Source organism: Mustela putorius, unplaced genomic scaffold (genome assembly GCF_011764305.1).
Source record: "Mustela putorius furo isolate JIRA1106 unplaced genomic scaffold, ASM1176430v1.1 tig00000129_pilon_pilon_pilon, whole genome shotgun sequence".
In the NCBI taxonomy this organism is placed as follows: domain Eukaryota; kingdom Metazoa; phylum Chordata; class Mammalia; order Carnivora; family Mustelidae; genus Mustela; species Mustela putorius.
In genome coordinates, this window is record NW_025421290.1 from 37,371,600 (window position 1) to 37,385,860 (window position 14,261).

Here is a 14,261-nt window from a genome sequence, read left to right on the forward strand (position 1 = left end):
CCATTGCTCTCTCCCAGTTCCATCATTTACATCACCTGCCTCTTCCCCGTAGGGATCCTGATGCCTGAAGATGCCCCTGGTACTCAGGCATGGCTCTTGGGTGGTCCTACTCAGACCATCCTGCTTGCAGACCTTCCCAATTCACCACCCACTGGCAACCTCTTCCATCTGTGTGGATGTTGCATCCATTTCCTCAAACCCTTTGTAGCTTTGACTGTACCTGAGCCTCATAATACTTCCCCAAGAGAGCAGTAGCATCATCCCCACTTGGGCAGATAGAGAACATGAATCAGAGAGGTCAATTGGCTTGCTTTGGGCCATACAGCTTGTCGATGACAGAGAAATGAGGACCCAGAGATTCTGATTCCAGATGTCTCTTTTCACTAGAGCATAACTCTACTCAATTGTTGCTTCTACCACACCCAACAATACATTGATAGCTAAATCTTCATACTTCAGAATTCAAGAGCTATTTGGTCTAATTCGTACCCTATGAACGAGGAGCCTTCATGATGACCCCAACATAGGTGTTCCTACAGCCCCCTCCTGGCACGTTCTGGGGCCAAAGAGCTCACCACATCAGAGGTATGCCTTGTTCCATCCTCGGGCAACACTTGCCTTTAGAAGAGTCTTATTTTCCTGGAGCCCAAATCCATGAGGTCCTCTTACTGCCACCATTGGCTCTTCTGTTCTCCTCAGGATCCACATGGAAAAGCCTCACTGACTTTAAGATTTTGAAAACCCTTTGTCAGGCCAAACAGACTCAGTCGCTATGTCAGCCAGAATCACAAAGGACAAAATCTTAACCCTAAAGGGGTTAAGATTGGTTCATGAACCTGGCAAAATCCAGTGTTAGGCACTAAGGATTTGAAGGGTTCAAACATTTTCAGGAACCTGTTCCCCTTTCTTGCCTCTGCCTTCCTCCTCACCGACACTGTCCTTAGGTAGAGACTCCCCACGTGGCAGCCCCTGGCCGACTCAGCCTAAGTCCCACCAGCTCAACAAAAGTGGCATAAGAAGATCTCTTCTTTCCCAATAGTTCCCGAAAAGGCCCCAGACAGGGCTCTCTTTGACTGGGCTTGGATCACCTGTCCACCCCTGACCCAGTCCTTGTGTCCAAAAAGATGCAAATCTTTCTGACCTGAACGGTCAGGCCTGAGTCATATACCCACCACGGGAGGTCGGTTCCACCTACCTGATGTACACAGTGGGGTGGGGTGGGGTGGGTACTCTAAGGAAAATCACAGGGAGCTCTTTCTAGAACAAGGGAGAATGGAGGTCCGGTCAGAACAACCCCGGCCTGCTGTAGTCGTCATGGTCTGGAGGCCCATCCTGTCCCGATCACCCTCTCCGTGGGCCTCCGGCTATGTTACTGTCTCTCTGTGGGGGTGAGTTCAGAGAGAAGAATGCAATCTCCAGTGCGGTATCAACTGCGAAAAGTGGGTCACAGGTATGTCCCACCCCTGAACACATACCATTTCCATCACACACGAAGGCTCCCATTTGCTATTATGGGACCACACTGCCGTACCGGTTCCCCGGGCCTGCAGGCCACCTGTCACAGGGAGTGTCATTTAGCTACCCATCTCCCCCTGTGTGTTAGTACTACAGAGGTTTTTAAAACAAAGGTGCCTAATTTCATATGTTATCCTATTCGATCTTAGCTTGAGAGTTTTTGCCCCATGATTGCCGTGCACTGGAATCACCTAACACAGGATTGCTTCGGCAGTCCGAAACTATATGTATGGCTGTGTGTTTCCTAGCCAAGTCTTTGATCTAAAAAAAAAAAAAAAAAAACTTACTAAGACAGGATTAAGAACAGAGCCTGTGGCCTGCCACTAGACGTTCCATCTAGGCTGACATCAATCCAATGACAGGATAGCAGCATTACCTATCTCCGAAAATTGTCGTGATGATTCAATGAGTTGATATTTGTAAAGCTCTTAGAACAGGGCCTGGCACATGGTACATAATAGATAGGAAAGTGTTTGCTAAACAAACAAACAGCTGGGACTTGATCGATCAAAAAAAGGTGGACGAAAGCTGCGCTATTCTTCAACTCACATTTCTGTTTCAGGCCCCCAGTCTCTTGTGATAGGTTTTCTCGAAAACCTTACAATATAAGAATGTGCTATCTCCAGCTTTCCTCTCATCCATCTTACAAAACAGGGAAAGTGAAGTTTGGCTGGGATGAGTGACACTGGCCCCTTGTGACCCACACACCTTTCTAGGAGCTCCAAATCCAACTGTTTGATAAGCATACTGTTCTAGAGCAGTCTTGGGGAGTATCAGTCTTACTAATAAAGAATGTGTGGCACCGCCTATCGGAAATCTGAAACAACACGGTATTAGTGTCTCTCTTCTTTGAGTCAAAGCTGTATTTAATCAAGAAGCGTGAATTCAGGCAGTTGAGTGTCTGACTCTTGATTTTGGCTAGGGTTGTGATCTCAGGGTTGTGGGATCAAGCCCTGCATCAGGCTCCATGCTCAGCGTGGAATCTGCTTGGAATTCATTCTCCCTCTGCTCTTTCCCCCACTCTTGCTCTCTTTCTCTCCAAAATAAATGAAAAAAATCTCAAAAAAAAAAAAAAGTAAACTTAGTTTTATTGAGGTCCAAAACAATAATCCCCAACCAAAGTCAGAACCCTTCTCTTGATCACTTAACAAGCTAAGCCATGGCTTCTTGCCATAAAGAAAAAGTCTAGAATCAATTAAAAATGTTGTGACCTCCAAGTCACAGAACACTCAGCAGCTGTGCTGGTTGTGAGGCTGGATATAGCCTGCATACCAGGAGGTCCAAGGACAGTAGGTCTTAGGGCTGGTTTAGCTGCTTAATCGTGTATCGAGGACCCAGTCTCTTTTTGTTTCTGTTCTTCTCTCTTTGGCTGTTAGTTTATGCCTCATGGTCACAAGATTGCTACTACAGTTCCAGACATTGTGGCCTTCTTTAAGGCACAAAGAAAGGGAAAAGATAAGCACCAACGAATTCTCTTCTCTAACTTTTTCCTATGGGGAAGCAAAATATATTTTCTAGAAGTTCCTAGCACACTTCCTCTTTGTTTATCATTAGCCAGAAGAAGATCACCCGGCTACCCCTAGCTACAAAGGAAGCTAGGAATGAGATGATCTGTGCTGTGTAATGAGGGGTGGCAAGGGATAAGCGCATTAGGAATGGTTGCTAGGTGGCCAACAAAACATCCGTGGCAAGACTGTAGTCCTTTCTATGCAACCCTCAAAGCCCAGATGTTAGCACTGATAGTAGTGAGCTTGAATTCATCTTTTCCAGCTCCCCCATTTGGCTATGATAAAACAGGTGCCCGAAGAGAAAAAGACTTGCCCAAGGCCACACAGCTAGTTAGTAGCTGAACTGTGTCTTCATCCATAAATGAGGAGAACAATACATTTTAGTCAAGACTAGTGTTCTCCAGAGAAATGATACAGATATATAGATAGATATGGGGACAGATACTGACACGGGTATGGATACCTATCTCTATGTATCTTTCTGTCTACCTATCAGTCCATCGAGAGAGAGATTAAGAAACGGATTTTAAGGAACTGACGTATATATCCATGGGGTCTGGCAAGTCTGAAATCTATAGAGCAGGCCAGCAGCCTGGAAATTCGGGTTAGAGTAGATGTTGTAGACTCGCGTCCCAGTCCTTTAGGGCAGCAGGCCGGAAACTCGGGCAGGTCTCCTTCCTTCCTTCCTTCCTTTCTTCCTCCCTTCTTCTTTGTTTCAAGATTTACTTATTTGTTTGAGAGAGAGTGTGTTTCATGCATGTGTGTGAGCAGGAGGACAGAGGGAGAGGGAGACAGAATTTCAAGCGGACTCCACACTGAGGGCAGAGTCTGACGTGGGCCTCGATCTCATGACCCTGAGATCAGGACCCTGAGACACAGCCAGGAGTCGGACACCTAACCCACTGCACCACCCAGGCACCCCTCAGGCAGGATTTCTGTGTTGCAGTTTTGAGAATTTTTTCTTTGGGAAATGTCCGTCTTGAGGCTCTCATCATATTGGATGAGGGTCCAGATTAGGGAGAGTCAAACGCTTTACCCAAAGTCCATTGATTTAAATGTTAATCACATCTAAAAAATACCTTCCCAGCAACTTCTAGGTTGGTGCTTGACCAGACAACTGGGCAGTGTAGCCTCACGAAGTTGACACAAAAAGTGAACCATCACACAGTAGCACCCAGCCTACAAGCCCGGTATGATGACAAAACCAGTTAATACTGGAACATTCAGAACTACTGGAGAGTGTTCGTTGAATCATGAAATGGGGAAATAAGGAGACAAACAAACTGGGACTCGAACCGGGTCGGTCACTCCCACCACAGCTCCTGAGCGCCGAAGCACACACTCGGGACATTTGAAGCTCCAGGCGACCACAGCGATGCTCGATCCCGTCAGACGCTGTGTAGACTACGAGCTTAAAGTGGTTCACAGCTTACGTAGGATGTCACCCTACATTCTTCGCAATGGTGTCCTATCTTTGAGAAGCTGGGTTTCACACGGTTGCTGTGATAGAAATCAACACGGGACCAGAAATGAGGTGGCGGTGTCCATAGGACAGCAAAGTCTGCGAAGATGTGCTAACAGGCACACACGTCCCATTCGGTATGTAACCGGTCTGTGACAACAAAATAAAGTCTTTTTCATTTCAACTTACATATACCATGTTTTTGAGTGGTTCATTAGCTGTGAAGACAGGACTACTTAAGTTGTTTAGACCTAGCCACTTAATAAAATGAACTTTTAGGTGTCTCTTTCATGAGAATGACTGAGATGCTAAGAGTGCCAGGAACGGAGAAAGAAAGTGTAGGCACCTCTGTTCTTTCTTCTACCCTGTCACCTTTCTCAGTGCTGTGCCCGAAGCTTGTCCACACCCGAGCTTCCCGAAAGACAACAGGAAGCATAAGGAGCCTGGTGAATCTCCATTGGTTCAATGACCAAATACTTCTCTGTTCAATGCAAGGTCCTATTCCTTGTGCTGGGACAGAGCTGGGAACAGATTAAAGAGTCCTTTTTCCATGGAGCTTTCTTAAGTGGGATGGAGACCGAAGAGGGCTTAAGTGCTGTAGGCTGAGCTGAAGCTGCAGGAATCCAAGTAGCGAAGCAACACCCTAGAACATTCCAGGTGAAATTAGGAGTCAGGCCAGTGGAGCCAGTGGGTCATCCTGCCTAGCCCTAGGGACAAGCCCCACACTGGGGTCCCCTTCTCTCTCCGGGGCAGCACCTGCATGCTGAACAGAGTTCCCTCCATCATCCCCTCGCCAGCTCCAACCTCCACCTCGAGCACCGTGAGGCTCAGCTGAGTGGCTCCATTCTTGCTTGGAAAGGGGTTGCCACACAGTCCTAGGGCGCGAGAGGGAGAGAGGGAGACCCTCCCTCTCCTGCCTCACCAGCTGGGCCAGGGCCTCTGAAGAGCTGCGGTGCACGGCCCCCCGCCCTTCCCCCCATCTGCCGTTTAACCATGATGGAAGCTGCTGTCAGTGCACAGCGACAGTAATAAACACTCTTCTTAATAACACAGGGTGTACCTCTTATTAAAATGAATGGACTCCCACGGCGCAGCCTGGGGCCGCACGGCTGGCAGCCAGCCGGGGACAGCAGCCCTCAACTAGAGCAGTTTATCTGCTGTAATTACTGGCAGGACAACGCAGTGGGGGCTTCTGGGGGCAGGCTGGAATGGGTCCAGGCCCGGACCGAGCTCAGACATCCATTCACACACTTGGACATGTCCCCACAGAAGAATCTCTGTATCCCCGCCTCCAGACCTCGTTCCCAAAATATACCTTCCCACATCCAAGGGGGTATAGAGACACCTATCCAGGGACATACACACATATACACACACATCCAGAGCTGACATGGGAACCCTCTGGTGGGACCCATGCCTGCCTGATGTGGCCAAAAGCAACAAGAGGGATTGCTCTCCCTGATGGTCCAGTGCCGCAGGTATGGGGAAGAAATGGGCTTATACACATAAATGAGGCTCAGAGAGCTCACACACAGCTTCACAGGCTATCAGGAACCAGGTGTTTACCTTCTTGGCAGTATTTAAGATCAGGGAGAAACAGGTCCCTATAAAGATCTATAAGATCCCTATAAAGATCCTATAAACTCGATATGAGATCACAGAATCATAAACATAGACTCTCGGGGCTTCGTGGCATTTAGCAAAATTATAATTCATCATTTTTTAGATTTGTTATTTAGTTTATTGAAGGAAGGAGTGAATTAGGATTTATTTATTTGACAGGGAGAGAGAGAAAGAGACCACTAGCAGGGAGAGAGGCAGGCAGAGGGAGAAGCAGACGTCCTGCCAGGCAGAGAGCCTGTCGCAGGACTCATCCCAGGACACTGGGATCATGACCTGAGCCAAAGGCAGATGCTTAATGGACTGAGCCAACCAGGCGGTGCAGGAGTGAGTGAATTAGTGAGTTAATCAGAAGTTTTGCAGAGGAACATGATGAAGTATGAGGGCCTTTCAGAATTTATGCACACAGGCAGAAACACACACATGAACAAAGGTACTCAGGCACAGATACATGCATATGCAAACACATGTAGAGGGACACACACAAATGTTCACACACACACACACACACACACACACACACACATCTGACATCCCCTTTCTCTGGCTGGCTCAGTCACAGTGTTAGAAATAAACACACTAGGGAGCACCTGGGTGGCTCAGTTGGTTAAGCGGCTGCCTTGGGGTCAGGTCATGATCTAGGGGTCCTGGGATCAAGTCCTGCATCAGACTCTCTGCTCATTGGGGAGCCTGCTTCTCCCTCTCTCTGCTCCTCCCCTCGCTCATGTTCTCTTTCTCTCTCTCTAAGAAATAAGTAAGATCTTAAGAAAAGAAAGAAAGAAACACACTGTAAGCTCATGCAGGTGCCCTGAGACCTAGCTCCTGAGACTCCGCTTTTTAAGTTATTTTTCCTCTTGAGAAAGGAGGGAAAAGTGTGTTGTGAAGACATGAGAGAACTGAGACAAAGGCGGGGGGGGGGGCGTGCCCACAGCATTCCCTGCTTGTGGTCCTGATTCAGGCCCTGGCAGCCCAGCCTGCTCATAGCTATGTTGAGATGCCATCAGGCAGAGGACCTCCCCCTCCCCTGCCAGAGCCCAGTATTCCTTGCTCACAGGGACCCTGAGACCCCTCCTAGGGATCCTCCTGCAAAAACAACGGTATTCTGCTCCACTGTGTCCTTGGCTTTAGAGAAGCCCCATTCCAGAGATGTGGGGATGCTGAGAGGGAAAGTGCGTGTGTGTGTTTATGTGTGTGCACACGCACGTGTGTAGGTGGGTGTGCATGTGCCTTTGGGGCAGAGAGGGATGGACTTCCTTCCCTCCCAGTTGGAGCAGCTCTCATTTTCCAACCCAATACTGAGATTATATAAAAGAACTTGCCCAAAGGGTTCTGCGGTTTACAAATATACAAAAATTAAAGCCCTCAGAACTAGCCCAAGAACGACCACATCTTGCTCATCTCAGTCTGAGTCGGGCAGCGTCAAAAATCCTGTGGATGAGGTTTTAACTAACGAAATGCTAATGGAACCGGTCATTTCAAGGCTTTGCTGAGCACCTCCTCTGGGCCAGGCGTGGCAAGGCACTTTCGAGAGACCATTTCGTCAAATTCCCACTTTAACTGTATCATCACCTCTAATTTATAATGGAGCACACAGAGAGTAAGTAACAGGATTAGGATTCCCAGACAGGCCCTCTGACTCCAGAGCCCACGTTCCCTATCAGTACACAACACTGCCCTCGGGGAAAGCAAATGCATGAACTTCAGGAGCCCACACTGCAACCAGCTGAGTTCACCAGCCTGTTCTTGGAAGCTATTCCTTATAAATGAGGTGCTGAGTGGGGAAGGATGCTTTTATGCTAGCCTCTGAGAAGTGATGGATGGCTGCCGTGGGGGCACTGGCCCCATGCCTCACACAGCCACTGGGCTGCACTCCTGCATCTGTCTTTGGATGACTAGATTGTATTTGGCCAACCCAGGCCTTCAAGAACACCTCGTAAAGCTGGATTTATTTTATTTTTTTTTAAGATTGTATTTATTTATTTGGCAGAGATCAAAAGTAGGCAGAGGGGCAGACAGAGAGAGAGAGAGAGAGAGAGAGGGGAGGAGGAAGCAGACTCCCTGCTGAGAGCCCGATGGTGGGGGGAGGTGCTCAATCCCAGGACGCTGGGATCATGACCTGAGCCAAAGGCAGAGGCCTTAACCCACTGAGCCACCCAGGCGCCCCGTAAAGCTGGATTTAAAAACAGAATATATACAATGTGGATGAATCTTGAGGACATTATGCTAAGTGAAATAAGCCAGTCAAGAAAAGACGAATACTGCATGATTCCACTCATGTAATATACCGAGGATAGTCAAATTAACAGAGTTTCAGTTTGGGGAGATAGTGTTCTGGAGACTGGTTGGACAACAATCTGAAGTTAATCCGAACTTAATGCTACTAAATCGTACACTCAAAAATGGTTAAAATGGTAACATATTTATATGATATGTTTGGAGCACTTACTATAATAATATTTGTAACATAGTATCAATGAAAATATAATAATAATTAGGAGCACTTAAACATACAAAGAAAATATTAACAGGCCAAAAGAGAGAAATAGCAATACAATAACAGTGGGGGACTTTATTAACCCCACTCACATCAGTGGATAGATCATCCAGACAAAAAATCAATTAGAAAACATCAGCCTTAGATGACACATTAGACCAGATGGACTTGACAGGTATATACAGAACATTCCATCCAAAAGCAACAGAATACACAGTCTTGTCAAATGCACATGGAACATTCTCCAGGAAAGATGATGTGTTCGGCTACAAAACAAGTCCTAACAAAATTAAAAGATTAACATCATATCAGGCTTCCTTTCCAACTGCAATGGTATAAAACTAGATATCAATTACAAGAAGAACATTGGAAAACTCACAAACATGTGGAGATTAAGCAACATGCTACTGAACCACCAATGGCTCAATGAAAGAGGAATAAAAAATACCTTGAGACAAATAAAAATGTAAACACGACATATCAAAACTCATGAGATGCAGCAAGACAGTTCTAAGGAAGGGAGTTCATAGCAGTAAATGCTGAATTTAAGAAACACGAAAAATTTCAAATAAACAACCTAACTTTGCACTTTGATGAACTAGAAGAAGAGGAACAAAGTCCAAAATTAGTAGAAAAAAGAAAATAACAAAGATCAGAGCAGAAATAAATAAAATATGGACTAAAAAGACAATAGGGAAGATCAAAAAACCAAGAGCTGGTTCTTTAAAAGATAAACAAAATTGATAAAACTTCAGCTAGATTCACCAGGAAAAAAGAGAAAACTCAAATAAAATCGGAAAGAGAAGAAGCTACAACTGATACCCCAGAAATACAAAGGATTGTAAGAGACCACTCTGAACAATTATATGCCAACATTTGGGACAACCTAGAAGAAATGGATAAATTCTTAGAAACACATAACCTAACCTTGTTCATGAATGAATCATGAACAAATAGAAAATATGAACAGACTGATTAGTAATAAGGAAATTGAATCAGTAATCAAAAACCTCCCAACCAGCAGAAGAACAGAACTCCAGGACCATATGGCTTCACGGGTAAACTTTACCAAACATTTAAAGGAGAATTAATACCAATCCTTCTCAAACGCTTCCAAAACCCAGAAGAACAGAGAACACTTCCAAACTCATATTATGAGGGCACATTACCCTGAAAAGAAAAGAAGGGAAAGAAAATTACAGGCCAATATCTCCAGTGAATACAAATATAAAAATTGTCAACAAAATATTAGCAAACCAAATTTAACAATACATTATACACCATGGCCAATTGGGGTTTATCCCAGGGATGCAAGGGTGGTTCAAAATCCTCAAATTTGTCAATGTGATAACCACATGAACAACATAAAGAATAAAAATCACATGATTGTCCCAGTAGATGCAGAAAAATCATTTGATGAAATTCAACCTACATTTATGACAAAAAATCTCAGCCAGGTGGGTATAAAGGACATGCACCTCAAAATAAGGAAGGCCACATGTGACAAACCCACAGCCAACAACATACTCAATGGGGGAAAGCTGACAGCTTGTCCTCTAAGATCAAGAGCAAGTCAAGGATGCCCACTCTCACCGGTTTTATTCAACACAGCGGTGGAAGTTCTAGCCAGAGCAATTAAGCAAGAAAAAGAAATAAAAGGCATCCAAATTGGAAAGGATGAAGTAAAACTGTCCCTGTCTGCAAATGACATGATAGTGTATCTGAAAAACACTAAAGACTCCATCAAAAAATTGTTAGAACTAATATAGCAACATTCAGTGAAGTTTCAGGATATAAAATCAATACATAAAAATCTGTTGTGTTCTATATACTAAGAAGGAACTATCAGAAAGAGAAATTAAGAAATCCCATTTACATTTGTATCAAAAAGAATAAAATACCTAGAAATAAGTTTAAATGAGGGGGTGAAAGACCTGGAAACTGGAATAACCTAAGTGTCCATCAACGGATAAATAGATAAAGGAAACATGATAGATAACAAATATATAAAATATTATGTTGCCATAGAAAAGAATAAAATCTTCCCATTTTGATAACATGAATGGACTTTGAGGGCATTATGCTGAGTGAAATAAGTCAGACAGAGAAAGACAAATACCACAGATCTCATTTATATGTGAAATCTCACAAAAACAAAAAGAAGCTCATAGATACAGAGAACAGACAGGTGGTTGCCAGAGGCAAGGGGCGGGGAGAGGGGGTAGGCAAAATGGGTGAAGGGGATCAAAAGGATAAACTTCCAGTTATAAGATAAATCAGTCGTGGAGATAGAACATACAGCCTGGCAACTATGGTTATTATCCTATACTGCATATAGGAAAGTTGCTAAGAGAATAAATCTTAAAAGTTCTCATCACAAAAAAATTCTATGACTACAGGCAATGATGGATGTTAACTAGATTTAATGTGGTGATCCTTCTGTTACACAAATACTGAATCATGATGTTGCGCATCTGCAAGCAATATAATGTTGTAGGTCAATTATACCTCAGTAAAGAAAAGAAACAAAGAAAAGATTAAAATGTTCAAGATGTGTATTTCAGCATAAGTGCAAATGGAACGAAAGGTCTGGAACAGTTAGGCTTGCCGGAAGTGTCCCCAGAGACAGTATGGTTGTGGGTGTGGAGACCTCAGCCCACCTGCACCCTCACCCCAACCCTCCTAGGCTCCCCCTCCCCCGCCCCGGGGCAATGGGGCAATGGAAAGGTCAGCCTTCATTTGAGGGTGGCATTGCATTTGCATCTCCAAAATTACCTACTCCTCTCCCTTCTCCCTTTCCTCCCCCCCCTTCCCCCTCCCCCCGTTTCTCAGTCGTGGCTTGCCGGCTTCACCCAAGCCACAGCTGGAAACAACTGGTGTCCTCCTCTGGTTCCTCTGGCTCCATGTTTCTAACTACACTTAATTAACTTGGCTCCAAACCATAGGAATCACTTCCCCTCCACACTATGGCAGGGCCAGTTCAACATCACTGTTCCCATCCCAGCTCAGGTGGCTCCAGGCCAGCTTTTGGGGGCAGGTCATGAGGAGGCAGGGCCCAGAATTATGGAGACAGTAATGATTACAAAAGGACATGCATTTGGTTCACACCACAGGAAAGGGTTTTGCGTCCATTATTTCATTTCATGCTCACAACAAAGCTACGGTGGTGTAGCGTTAGCCCCATTTCACAGATGAGCAAACTGAAGCTCTGGGTAATTACACAAGACGCCCGCATTTCCGACCCCCTCAGTTTTCCTGAATGAAGAGAGTGTCTTATTTTAGGATATAGGATAGGGACAGTAACAACCTCTGTCATTCCTTTGGACCACTGGTGGCTGGTGTGGAGAAGTGGCTGAGCAACCCCGTCTGCCGTCCCAGCTTGCCCAGCTGAAGGCCTGCATGACTGTGTCTATCAGCTCTGGGTTAGGGGGACAACAAGGCCTCTAAATATGCCAGCCATGGTGGGCCCAAGGCCCAGGGAAAGTTCTAGAGGTGAGGTTTGCCGTGAGCCCCACTTGGAGCTCTCTAGTATCTATATCCAGGCGGCTTCTGGGGACCCCTTGGATGGAACAGGAAGTTGAGAAGGAAGATGTGGGCTGCTTTGGGGAATGGGACGGTCTCACCGATTTCGCATTGACAGTGAGAACAGCCAAAATGGCCATTGTTTGCACCAGGCACCTGCTCTGGGCTTCTACATCCGTGTTACTAAGCTTGGGATCCCTTGGCATCACCTGGGAGCTTCTAAGAAATGAGGGCTCTCAGCATCCACCCCAACCTGCTGAGGGGAAATCTACATTTTAACAAGATCCCATGGTGATTTAGACTCTGCTTTATGGTCCTTAGCACCACACCCCCATCAAGTGGGCTTTTTCTCCTTCGGGATTTTACAGCTGAGGAAACTGAGGCCCAGAGAGGTGGAGATCGTTGTCCAAGGTCAGAGGTAGGAAATGGCAGTGCTGCAATTTGAGCCCAGGGCGGGACGGGCTCAAAACCAAGAAAGGAGTGATGGGAGGTTTCTGAGCTAAGTCTCCCATTCTGAGCTTTTGATTCTTATCTGGTTTTCACCAGACTGCCCGGGTAGAGGTGGGGAGGAAGTCATTCCAGGGCTGCTCTGGGCCTCAGCCTCACCCTCCCTTACCCCAGCTGGGGCGTCACCATCCTTGGCCACCGTGGCAATGTGTGGCGGTTCTGGGCAGCCCCCCATGGGAGGCGCTGGAAGGGCACAGCTCAGGCACTTCGAGCGACAGGGAGACCTTTCTGCCTGCCTGCTCCCACAGCTGCGCTGCTTGGCCCTCCTGACATCACAGGCGGTCAGAAGGGCAGCCCAGCTCCCAGTGAGTCAGAGACATTCTCCCACCTAACCCCTGGGGTGGGGGCCAGGGCCGGGGGTGGGGCAGGACGGTGTCTCCCAGTCCCTGTCTTAGGAAACCACGGAGCTACACTACTCTCCGCCAGCTGCATCTCAGCCCCTGGGGCTGTAGCCCATGACGCATCTCATTCCGAATCCCTCAATCTTTCCCATTAGCTGAGATTGTGGGTTCAGAGCACAAACATTGCCGCCTGTCACCGGTGCTGCACATCAGCCCAGCGCCGGGAATGGTCTCGTCTCCTTCAATCCATCACGCAGGCTTTCTAGCTCTTGTTCCCAGACTGCTGCTCTCCGTGCCCATCCCCAGGCCTGGCCCAGGGGATTTGCTGAGCTGCCAGGTGTCAGAAGGGGAGCAGGAGAGCAGGATGGAGCACTGTGACTGTAAGCGGAGGGCAGGGACCTCTCCACCCGGAACCCAGCCACACCCGGAGAGCCCGGCCTACACCACCAGCCGACCAGCTTCGGATGCACAGGAAGTGGATGAGGGGGCAGGGCGGGCAGTGGGAGGCAGAAGGCGGCAGAGGCCTTCTCCACCACTCCCCAGGCCTGCGATCTAAGTTTGCTTCTCCGAAGATCCACTCACTGTGGCTAGAACTGCAGATCCCAGGGACCCAACCCCGGGGCATCCAACTCAGCACCGCAGGGGGTAGGGCCTGAGAATCTGCATTTTACCAGGGCTGTTGCATGGGATTCTGAGGCAGTTGGTCCCTGAACCCCCACATTTCGACACTCTCCTGATGGAGCACTGATATATCAGTTAGGTTAGGCGAGGTTGTGCTGTCATAACGAGTCGCTCCCAAGCCTCAGTGGCTCAAAACAAAAGCGAGCCAATTCTGGCTCGAGCTGCACGCCTGCCGCAAGTTGGCAGGGAGGCTCTGCTCGCTGACGTTACTCAGAGATCCAGGGCTGGAGCGTCTCCCACCAGCAAGGAAATTCCAGCACGTCTGCCCACAACCCACTGGCCAGAACTTCATGGGGCAGGTGGGTGGGGGATGGGGAAAGATAGCGTTCCCACGTACCAGGAAAGTGAGAAGCACGGGACTCAGGCAGAGCTAGAATGCCTCCCCCACTCTGAGGCCCAAAGACCACTCCTAGCCCAGTGAAACCCTGACCCACTGCTGCTATACCCATGGCAGAAAGAGATTGAAGACGCAAGGCAAAGGCCTGGGCCCCCCTGCATTTCCACCACACCTTAGAAGCTCCCAAGTTCATGCACATGCTTTACCCCCTAGGGATGCTTGCTACAGCAGAATTATTTATACCTGTAAGTTATTTATATTATATCTATCTTTT

General features: G+C 47.1%; 1 protein-coding gene across 1 annotated transcript in view; it reads right to left on the reverse strand.

Moving 5' to 3' along the window:
* Window positions 1-2,585: 2,585 nt before the first annotated feature.
* IFT43 (intraflagellar transport 43) overlaps window positions 2,586-14,261 on the reverse strand; it is a 120,288-nt gene continuing 108,612 nt past the window's right edge. The window contains exon 13 of the mRNA XM_045072055.1: window positions 2,586-5,128. The gene's annotated coding sequence lies outside the window, so the exon portion shown is untranslated. The remainder of the gene's footprint in view (window positions 5,129-14,261) is intronic.